The 11,495-nt window shown below is 38.4% G+C and overlaps 1 long non-coding RNA gene across 1 annotated transcript in view; it reads right to left on the bottom strand.

Annotated features, from left to right (window-relative positions):
- Positions 1 to 4,080: 4,080 nt before the first annotated feature.
- LOC141741818 (uncharacterized) overlaps positions 4,081 to 11,495 on the bottom strand; it is a 96,514-nt gene continuing 89,099 nt past the window's right edge. The window contains exons 4-5 of the long non-coding RNA XR_012586488.1: positions 8,521 to 8,709; positions 4,081 to 5,271 (exon numbers count right to left, since the gene is read on the bottom strand). This is a non-coding gene — a long non-coding RNA (uncharacterized LOC141741818). The remainder of the gene's footprint in view (positions 5,272 to 8,520; positions 8,710 to 11,495) is intronic.

The raw sequence follows: 11,495 nt of genomic DNA, 5'->3' as shown, positions 1-11,495 counted from the left end.
TTTCCTCAGTAAATTTGAAAACTTCCCTCTATAAAATGTATTCCTGTTCGAATAATGGTACTTGAAATACATACGTAAGTGTCTTCTTCAGAAAAATAAGTCAGAAGTACTAGTCAAAAGTTCTGTTTAGGAGATCACTTTAAAATAATCTATTGTGGTTCTGACAGTGACAGGTTTATCCTAATAACACCAGCAATAAGCATATTGAGATGAGCTGCCCTCAAGAGCAGCAAAGATTATCTTGACATTACAGCACACTCATGCGAGCCATAACCCACCAGAAAAAGAAAATAAATATATCAGGCAGAGTGGCTGGTTCTTGAGATACTCAGGTACTGACTCATAGGGCGTCCTTAACACAAACAGAACGAGACGTGATGGCATCTGGTGAAAAATAAAGGCTTTTTAGATGTTTTCTGGACCTCGCCTAATATCTGTTGTCACTTTGACCTACAGTAAAGTAATTTGGGGGGGGGAGGGGCTGGGATTAGCTGCAAAGCGGTGACTGTCACTCTCCCCACACCACATTTCTGGCACAGAAGTCACTGTTTTGTTCTGGTTCCATTCCACCCCTTCCTGGGTGAAGACTAAGCACAAGCACAAAAACCTTTTAAAATTATTTTCCTTTTATAAATGCAAACACAAGAAGGCATGAAGTTAATGGGTCTGATCAAAATCTCAGGTAGATCCAGTGTCTCTCAGGGACTCTGTGCTGATCATTAGGTGACCTGATAGTTCACGGATCATTGACATGCCATCACAGTGGTCAGAACTGCTGGGTAGGGATGACAGAGAAGACATGGCAACCATATTTGGGCACCAAACCCCATTAGTGCCAGCACACCAGAAAACCACAAACCAACAAAGGAAACTGGGCTCCGCAATTTAATAAGTATGTTCAGGTGCTCAAATGCGTCCAGAGGAGGGAACAGAGCTGGCGACAGGGCTGGAAAGCGTGTCCTGTGAGGAGCAGTACTTGTCTAGTTTGCAGAAAAGGAGGTTTTGGGGCAACCTCATTGCTCTCTACACCCTCCTGAGGAGGGAAAGTGGAATGGTTAAAAGTTGCGCTAGGGGAGGTTCAGACTGGACATTAGGAAACATTTCTCTACCAAGAGGGCAAAAGCCCTGGAACAGGCTTCCTAGAGAGGTGGTCGATGCCCCAAACCTGTCAGTGTTCAAGGGGCATTTGGACAATGCCCTTAATAACATGCTTTAATGCTTGGTCAGCCCTGAACTGGTCAGGCAGTTGGACTAGATGTTTGTTGTAGGTCCCCTCCAACTGAAACAGTCTATTCTGTTCTATTCTATTGAAAGTCAAAGGTGGAGGCGTCAGGATAAAAGAGCATCTATACAAAAGTGACAGGTGAGCCAAGACTGGAGTCAAAAGTCAAATTTTCTGTTACAAAGAACGTTGAGGCTCCCTATGGGCTTGGGGCTGGAGTTAGGATTCAGAGTTCACAAAAGAGAAAGAAAATTTTGGAAGTGATTATGGCCATTAAGCAAATTCCCTGCCTGGGAAGGGCAGACCATCAGTAGTTAAAGTATAAACCATGTCTGAGCTGCAAGTCCCATAATTACTGCCAGCTGCACCATCTGAAGCCAAAGATGTCATGTGAGCAGATTTTGCCTGCTGCAGGGAAAGCTGCAGGTGCTCTCTAAAAATGTCTAATTCCCTGAGACAATTTAGAGAAGAAAAAGCGCTCTCTCACCTTCAAGGCCTTTCTGGCTGGGCAGCTTCCTGGGATAATTTTACCTTGTTTATGTAGGATTAAGGACCTCTAGGAACCAGAAGGTACAAACACAGTTTTTCACATTCTTATATTTTTGCTCTTATAATGATTGATTTTTTATCTATTGACAGTATTTGTCAGATTTCTGACCTTCCCTTTCAGCATGAACTTCACCTTAATTTTCCTACCAGGAAAAGCAAACAACCTCCCAGACAAACAAAAGCAACAAAAATCCCACAACTAACATCACAGGCACTCTTTCTACATCTTCCATGCCTTTCATGAGACAGTGTCAGGGAACTTACACTTAACTGTGAATCACAACCATCACAGGAGTTCCCAAACTGATGCATTTATTCAGTAGGTGACTCAATGCCATGACACAAGATGAACCCAGCCATCCCAGCATCCTGTCTCCATTTCCATACTGTCAGTCCAGTTCCTTTCTCCTAGAGTACTGTATTTCTTGCCTTTTTTTTTTCCCCATTTAATCTTAGAATAAGAATATAACGCTATTAAAATTACAATAGTTTGTGTTGCTGGAAAATTAAATCCTGATCAGTTCTTTGTTATGTCTCTAAACAAAATACGATGAGTTTGACACAAGAAGCCCTTTTAAGGGAGCCCAAAGAAAAAGATGCAGCCAGATGTGCACAGTTTGCACAACAACTGTTTTACGTGCTTATGCTCTCAAACAACAAATGCTTAAAAATCATAAATCTAAGAATTAATTCCACTTTCACAATAGTGGAAAATGAATCTCTCCTTACGAAGAATGAGAAGAGACACAGCCTGAATACATGCTGTTAAAAGATATGAATGGATGTCTCGCCCATTCATAAGTTCTTTGTGCAGTAAACTCAGTAAAGAAGGAAATTTAGAGAGGGAACATATTCACAGATGAAGAGCAGGGAGACAAAACATGCAGGAAAACTAAAAATATTCCATCACAAAAAAGTTCTGATTGCAGAAAACGTAATCCCATAATCGGAGATTTGCAATCCTCATGGCTGGCATAAAAACATTATATTCCTATTGAAGATCAGAGTCTGTACCAAAGCATTCTTTGTATACAAAATTTTCAACAAATATAATTGTATATGCATTCAACAAATGCTCATGCAATACTAAGAAGAATTAAAGCCAGACAGTGCGGTGAACATAAAGGTCAATCAGACTTACATTAAAAACATTCTGTTCCATCTTTTATCCATTCAGCATGCAGGGGAGGTCACTATGCTTTGGAATGAAAAAAGAAGAGAATGTATGGGGGGCAATCATTTCTTCTTACCATGGAAAGAGCTGGTAGCAAGGAAAAGGCTGTTTAATGGTTTTATTTGCAGAAAAATGAAAGTGAGAGAAGAGCTGTGCTATAATGCTGTTTGCCCTTGCTGTTAAACAAAGCATAATCACTATACATGACAGTTGTAGAGAAAAAATAACCAAAGTTAAGTCTTGCTCAAGCCTTTGCTCATTTCCAAATCATTTTCCTGTTTCAGGTCTGTTCATTTTAGGCTCCCTGCTCCTAGCAGAATCGTAATTCCTCTCACAATACACAGATTTTTTTCACTTCAACAAGTTCAAGGGCTGACACTACTTTAACACTGATTTTACCTTGTACTAACGTCTCTGGCTCCTAGTTAACCCTTGTTCCATAAGATAGAAGAATAAGTTCATCCATCATGTTTTATCTATTTTTTTACTGTTCTTGAGTTTGAATAAGGTTACCTTGCTTCAACATTTTTTTTAATTATAGGGTTGAAATTACGGTGACAGTAGTTGCACAAATAGACACATCAAGATCAATAGTCAATTTGATCTGGAGAAGCTTTCTTCTTTTGTACCATGTCAGATGAAAGAGAATATCCATGGTTACTGCTATTAATATTTATACCACTCTCCTAAAGGAAAGAAAAATGCTAGACAACAGACCTGGACATTGATTCCAGTTATTGTGCAGCATTAGAAAAATGGCATCTTAAGATGGAACTGGGAATAGTTTTCTACGTTACCTAAACCTCAGAGAGCTGAGAAGGGATGACTGAGTAAAGCTGATTTCTCCAGATGCAGAACATCCAATACCTGCTGTTAAAAAGGCTTCTTTCAGTTCTCTGCCTCTGAAGCACCGGAAAATCCTGGAGAAGGTGCTGCAAGGGCACAAGGATCTGAGGACATTAGATGGCAAATGCCCAACCCATTCAAACCACAGGTTTTCCTCCTTAGCATGCTCTGAAGCTTGCTTCAAGTCAGTGAGTAAATTTGCTTTCTCCTGTTAATTTGGGCTAAAGTGCAAGTTGAGACCCACACTCATAGTTAATTCAGCTCTAGGAATGATTTTTTTTTTTTTTTTGGTATGAAACCTGTGTTTTAGGGAATGCTTTGCCACAGTGGGTTGCCAGAGAATTGCACTGGATGGATGGCACCAGGCAGCTGAAACGTATGTATCTGCCCTACTGCCTTCCTACCACAATTTACACCTATGCCAAACACAGGCCTTTGAAAACCATCCTTTTAGAGTGCGGATCTTAGCAATGGCAATGAACACGTAGGATAGATATGTATGAACATCAAGAAAAAAATAACAACAGGCAGAAGAGTATTTGTGCCAGGGATTCTTATGGTGCTTATTTATCCACTCTTTAACATAACCTTCTATAATTGCCAAGTGTGTTTTACGGTGGTAGTTACAACAGCATCATTGATGCTGCCCCTTTCCTTGGAAGGACTGCAGAATAGGCAGTTCTGCTTTAAGTAACACACAGATCACCAATTAACAGCGTTGTCCTGGAAGCTTCTGCTTCTGTAGGAGCTGCATCATCAGTCGGATTCTGTGCATTTGACTCAGCTGCTGTGGCCACGGAGCAGAAATGACACATTTTAGACGCACACATGCAGTACATGTATCACAAACTCAGATGGCAAACACAGACAGCTGAGGCAAAAATGGCTCGCTTTATTTACAAATATATATCAAGCCTGGAATATAAATAAATCATTCACAGCAGACACCTGCCTCGCTTCTTCCACCCCAAAATCTCATCCTGCATCAATAAAAGCCAGTAAGAACCGATTCTGCCTTCAAGAACCGATTCTAATAAGAGAGATTAAAGTGGAGAAAAAAAATCTCTGCGTAGTCACTACTGCCTCTCTCCAGTGACTACTGAGTTAGCAGACTAACAATACATTTCGACCTTTCTGGGAAAAATCAAATCTCACCTGAACACGGAGAAATACTTGCAGAACTATGAGTAACAGGGCCATCCCCCGTCTCCTGACATAACAGTTAGGGTGGAATAGAAATGAGTAACAAATTATAAAGGAAGCAGTAGGAAAGGAGACAAGAACAGCAAAAAAGAACCACTGCTAGGAGACAAACTAGAAGTTGACGACAGACGGTAGATTTGTTTCTGTTGCTGCAGTGAGGAATAACAGGATGGTGGGAGGCGAAGGGGAGACGTAGCCTGCAAGAAAACGGATCTGCTGACGCTGCCTGCTCTCCAGGAACGTAGCCATACTGTCACCAGTCCCCACGACCCTAATGCTGAAAAAGGCGAAGAAAATAAAATCAGGCTTCAGGGAGACTACTTTATATTGCTGTAATAAAAAAAGATGAGGAATCGCAAAAAATAACTGGCATCCTGGCTTCTAATAAATTTGACAACATATAGCGATTCTGTGTGCAGATTATGAAAAGATGAACACTCCCATTTAAGAATGATTTTTAGCTGTTGTAGACTGGATACTGCTCTACTACTACAAGGGGGAAAAGAGAACATTTGTTTTCTCTCATCTTTGTAACTCACATCTCAAACTCTAAGCTGACAGTTTATTAATTAATTAGTCTAGTTTGCAATTTTAACTAGTCTATTTATACCATCATTTATCATTCATGTTTCCTACAGTATGCCGCATGGTAATTTAGAGCAAATTTGGGCTCATGAGCAACAGCTATTGCTGCTAGCCCTTTAACATTAACATTTGGGCAACTTTCAAATTTAGGGGCAAGAGGTCAGGAAGCTTTTTATCAGTGTTTCAGAAAAGATCATGGATTATTTTTTTTCCCTCACTCTGAGACTGTACATGGCTATTTATTTAATCAGCTCCTCTGATCACTGAATACTGTTTCTTAGCCTTTCAGAAGGCATTTATTCCTATTTTAAAGGACAAGGAAAGGAGGGTCCTCCAAAGTTTAAAGTTTAAGAGGACTGATGGATGCATTCAAGTCTCCAACTCCTTCCTAAATACTGCTTTTGTTTATTATTAAAAATTATCTAAAGCTTTTTTATGCCAAAAGTATTACATTAGGAAAACAATATAAGAAACGTATAGATCTCTGTTAGATCAAGAATCAAAACCTCCAAGCCTTATCTCAATATTCTTACTTATTTCAATTGAACTTCATTAAATTTTGAACTCAGCAATTAATTTGCTTACATGGAATTCTTAAATAATCATCCAATTTGTTATAAATAGATAAGGTATATTTGAAAATACCAGAATTTATTTTTAAAACCTGTTTTATTTTTGGATAGGATTTGGTTTGTGTGGCTCTCAAAAGCGACCTGTAAATTTCTCAGATCAAGGTTTTTCCGAGTGATAAATGCTCTTACCACACGCATCATCCATTTTGAAAAGTGCTCAGCTCTTTATGAGAAGAAAAATGTGTTTTGACTTGGACTTGCAGAAACAGTGAACTGAAAGTCACTTGTCACGTTGGCAAAGCTTGGCTAATATTTGTTGAAATTAAATTAACTGTAATGACTTTAGTCGATCATACTTAAGTTGGTACTGTACAAGTACCTGTACATAATTTTCTTTTTGTTTTCATGAAAGCTAGAGAAAATTAATCCTAATTATTTTAAATGGGGCTGTGCTGACTGTTTAATGTGCTGGTACTTCAGCAAAACACCTACTCAACATATTGCACATTAACAAAGTTACCACTCTTTTCTGGGGCCAGTGCTGTAGCATTTGGAGAGAAAGACAGCTGTGCAGGAGTGCAAACCATCAAACTTCTCTACATTTAGAAGGTGTAGAAAAGGGATCAAGGGAGTAGGTGTACCTGATGTGTAGCATTAACTTTATTAGTTTGGGCAATTTTCTACGTTGTATGGAAAATGTCACTAGTCATCAATTTAGGACATACGGAGAATTGTAGGAAAACCCAATTAAGACCAAATCTATACTGCAGAGTATAAAATAAGGATACTATTATGTTATATAAAATAAGGAGTTTGTTTAGAAAATATTGTTATTACTTTACAATATGATGCACACTCCTCTCTTCAAAAGCAGCTCTCTTCAGGTGTCTGCAAAAAGACCAACTTATCTCCTAATAATTATTATATAATTTTTGCACAACCTTCCAAGGTCCTCAAACAGCAAGAGTAATAAGGTAACTAGAAATGGATGACTTAAATGGTGACATTCTACCATTGCCCTCTAGATGGAACATGACTGATATTCACATGGAAACAGCAAATGCATTCCGAGTGGGAAACAAAAACACAAGTTTGTCCACATAAGGGGGGGGCCTGTCCAGTACTATCATGACCCATTCTAGGATAGCTCTGATTTTAATAGGAGACACTACCTTCATGTATGGAGATGATAAAATCACATTCGTCGCACATCATCAGATCCTCAGATGCATTTTAAAATAATATTAATGATTGTGGTTGTGCAACTTCCTCCCCTTCCACCTTGGGCTGCTCGGTACTCAGCACAATTTCCTGCCCCCAGCCACACGCCAACCTAAGTCGGGCGTGAATTGCAAAAGGCAACGGACCAGAATGTTATGGCACCTCCTTAACGCACCTGGCTCCCATGTTCCCTCTCGCTTGGGAACAGTAATGACAACCAATTACTCCCTGACAGCCCTGTACACCTCTACCTGGATCGTGGCCCAAAGGCGGGGCACATGAGAACTTCAAGATCTAAGAAGTTCTGGGCCTGCACAACTGGTGGAAAGTACCAGAATATTTCATTGTCCAAGTGGGGCCAGAATGGAAAAGTACCTGATGAAAGTCAATTATCTCAGACCCTATAAACAGCAACCTTAATTGAGACCCTTTGAGCTCTCCTGGACTGCAGTGGGCTGAGACCAGCATCTCCCCTGAGTTGGGACACCGCTCAGGCATAACAAAGGGCCAGGGCAAAGTCAAACTTCTCAAGGCTAAATTATCACCTGTTGAGGAACGCCAATACATTGCGAGTATTTACTCTAAACTCGAGAAGAGGGACATTTTAACTATAGACTAGCCTTTTTCATCCACCTCTATATGTATCTATGTGTTTGACTTAGCCTTCACGAGTGTGGGTGTCTATATATTTTACTGGATCCAAATAATTTTTCTGTCTGTGCATGAGGAGTGGGAAAGGGGCATCAGCTCCCTGGAGTCGCCCACTGCAAAGGGACCTTGTTCCTAGCAGTTAAAGCGTCAGGTGGTGTGTGTGTGACTCCTTGAATGGTGTGTGTTTGTATGTTTGTGTTTACACATATGTACATGGAATGTATTTTGATTTAGGATGTCCTGTAGTAAGTTAGTGTGAATCTTGTCATTCTCAAATCTGTAATTAATTGCTGTTTTAATTATTCTACTGACTCACCTTGTTAATCCTTAAATTGGTTAATGATTAAGTGCTGCTAAAATCCAACCTTTTCATCTACCTTCAACCATTAATAAATCTTAAATTGTTGCTAAATCATAACCATCTCACATATTTTCATCCGCTACAATGATGGTACATACTATCTTGAAAGTGCTCATAAATTTCTCCTGCTGCTTACCTGGTGTTGCTTCCCAGTGCACTCTTGAGAATTACAAATCTCATGTCCACAGTCTGCTTTCATCCTTTAAAATAGCTGATTTGCTTTATCTTTGCAAGTGCCAACGATAAGATAGATACAATGACTCTTAATTGACTATGCAGTTTCTCTTTCTCCTTCAGGTAGGTGATCATAATTAGTTTTTTCCTGCTTAAAAAAGATGACACAAATAAAGGAAACGTAAGAATTTATGCATATGAAGATCTTTTATTATACGACTTGCCTTAAAGACATTCTTATTAATGTCATTGCATGCACTGCAGCATTCACATTGCTTTTCTTCAACTCTAATAAACAATTAATTGCCTTTTTATAAATCTGTAATCTGGTCTTAATAACACCAGTAACCATTGTATCTTTCCGCTGACAGTTTCATACGCTCTGCAGATTGACTGGGATGGCAATCACGTGCAAAGTAATAATCCCCTATGGGAAGTGAAACGCAGCCAGGTGGATTCCTTTCAGGTACAACCATGTTTTCTTGCTGATAGGTTCTGTTGTGCCTGGCAACGGGCACTTCCAAACAGCCATTCTTGCTTTTAACTGCGATTGAACTGTCCTGAACGCAGTTGCTAATTGCAGAAAGAAAGCAAATTCACAGAAGTTTGCTTAGATTAATGTTTATAAAGTGGTATAAAAATAGAAAAGCAGGTGGTATTTTTTCTTTGACTTAGAAAAGATCCAGAACAGGAAAGTACGAAACAGAATACAACTTCCTTGAAATTAATAAAAAAATGAATATATTTCTCCATCTATATAGCAAAGAATATTCAGCTGAAAGTAAAGAAATGGACCTTCTCTGACAAAGAACAACTGAGTAATTTTCTCCTATGAACTCACAAGACCGCTGGAACCAGATTCCTCACCTGTCAGAATATTTTGACAGTTTTATAGGCAAAGATGAGCCATTACAAGATACACCAAGAATAATAAAATCTGTTTTATTCTCACAGATGGTGCTGTTGGGATAACTCAAATGACATACTTAAAAGCATTTTGGAACTTAGGAAAGCAGGGACACTGCAGAAATACTCTATCTCCACGTTAGCATAACACATCTCAGGCAGCCTTTTTATCTTAAAATTTACCTACTGCTTTATTATCTTTTCATATCTACTTTCCTATATTTAATGTATATTAATTATTACCATGTCAAGGAGCTTTAACTAAGAACTCCATGTATGTGTTTGCACACAGAGAAACAGAGAGAAAACAAGAGATGTGCAGCAATAAAAGCACACTGCTATGAAGTGTAGCAAAACACATAGATACTAATTAAATCATTAGATTAAAAACAATAAATTAAACCATAAATTTCACAGCTGGCACTTCATCTCCATGCTGGCTGAAATGAAAACATCTTTTAGTACCTATTTCCTTAAACTTGAGGAACTCCTAACTGGAAATAGCCAATAAAAATACCAGTTCTTCCCTAACTGACTAAATATGCACCAGCACGCCTTTTTCTGACTGCTTTCAAGTTAAAACTTCTCCTTTTTTTGTTAGCAAGTGTAATTAGCTCTGACCGTCTTCTGTTAAAACCTGTAAAAAAACTGAGCTGAAGCTATGTCACCTGAAATCTCTCAACCGTGCAATGGCCTGTAGGAGATACAAGAATTAAAACCTCTTCACTTTCAGAGAAAATACATTTTAATGAAATAAATATTGCAAAAGCAAAACCATAATAGATAGCCTGATGGAGATGGAGAAGAATTGAACACTGGTGACTACGTAGAATTAAAGTTGAACATTATAATTAAACTATAGGCAGGAAGAGAAGCAAAACAGAAAGATTAGGCAACCTAAAAAGTCCTAAAACAAATAACACTTTCTGGGAAGTTTCTTCACTGATAAGTTTAAAATTCTCTATTTAAATATTACTCAAGTTGTGAAAATTCCATGAAAATATTTCATACGCAAAGTCTGGTAGTCCTGAAACAGTTTCATATACAGTAGTTCATAAAGTCATCCACAGAAACATCAAACGACTTGTGCATTATTTAGACATTGGGGAAGTCTCAATTTCCTGCTATTTTTGCACAGTATTACTAAATGCAAAGCCTTGCTATAGGGACCTGTAGTATATATACCTCTATTCCTCTTTACCTTATATCAGCATCTCTCCTTGAGGAACAGGATCTCCCATCATGTAACATGGATTTTCTTAGGTGCACCTGATGCACTACTCCAATTAGGCAAGGATTACAGGGATAAGCAATTGAATGTTAGATATTTTAAAAGCAATGTAAATAAACAGATTGAAACAGGACAGTATGGTCTGAAGATTACTGATTTTTTTTTACATTTTATCCAATTCATTGAAAAATTTGTATTACATAGATATTCTGAATTTTACTTTGTTGTATTTATTAAAAGGTTTAAAGGTTTATAAAAGGTTCAAAGCCATTGTAATTCCTAAGTACAATACATCTTAATCAGTTGCAAATGGCACCAAATTGAGTGGGTTTCCTAGCCTTTGAAAAATGATCTTAAGAACTTCTATTTAAAGTACTTATTTCATGTATGTTTAAATTTAACAACTGTATGTAAGAACCCTGAATGCTTAGGCACAAGGAGCTGCTTTTCACTCCTTTGCAACAAATTACCACAGAGCAACTCTGAGATAGAAAAAAAATAATTAAAAAAAATTTATATTTATATATTTTTTTATACATATATATATACATATATATATATATATATATAAACCCAGCATCTTTGCCTAGCACTGGAGCAAAACCCCCCAGCAGTGATGCAGCAGACGTGATCATGGGCACAACTGCTTTGACAACAGCTCATTACGGACCTAACAACAGCACGCCCTGAAAGCCTTTGAAAAAAGTGAGGGCAACCCTCTGCCCATCTAATCCTTGGATTTTTTCCCAACATCTTGAGTGCTAGGACAATGGTTTGTATGACACAAAACAGGACCAAGA

This window comes from Larus michahellis, chromosome 4, assembly GCF_964199755.1.
Source record: "Larus michahellis chromosome 4, bLarMic1.1, whole genome shotgun sequence".
Classification (NCBI taxonomy): Eukaryota; Metazoa; Chordata; class Aves; order Charadriiformes; family Laridae; genus Larus; species Larus michahellis.
This window is presented reverse-complemented; position numbering and strand designations above follow the sequence as displayed.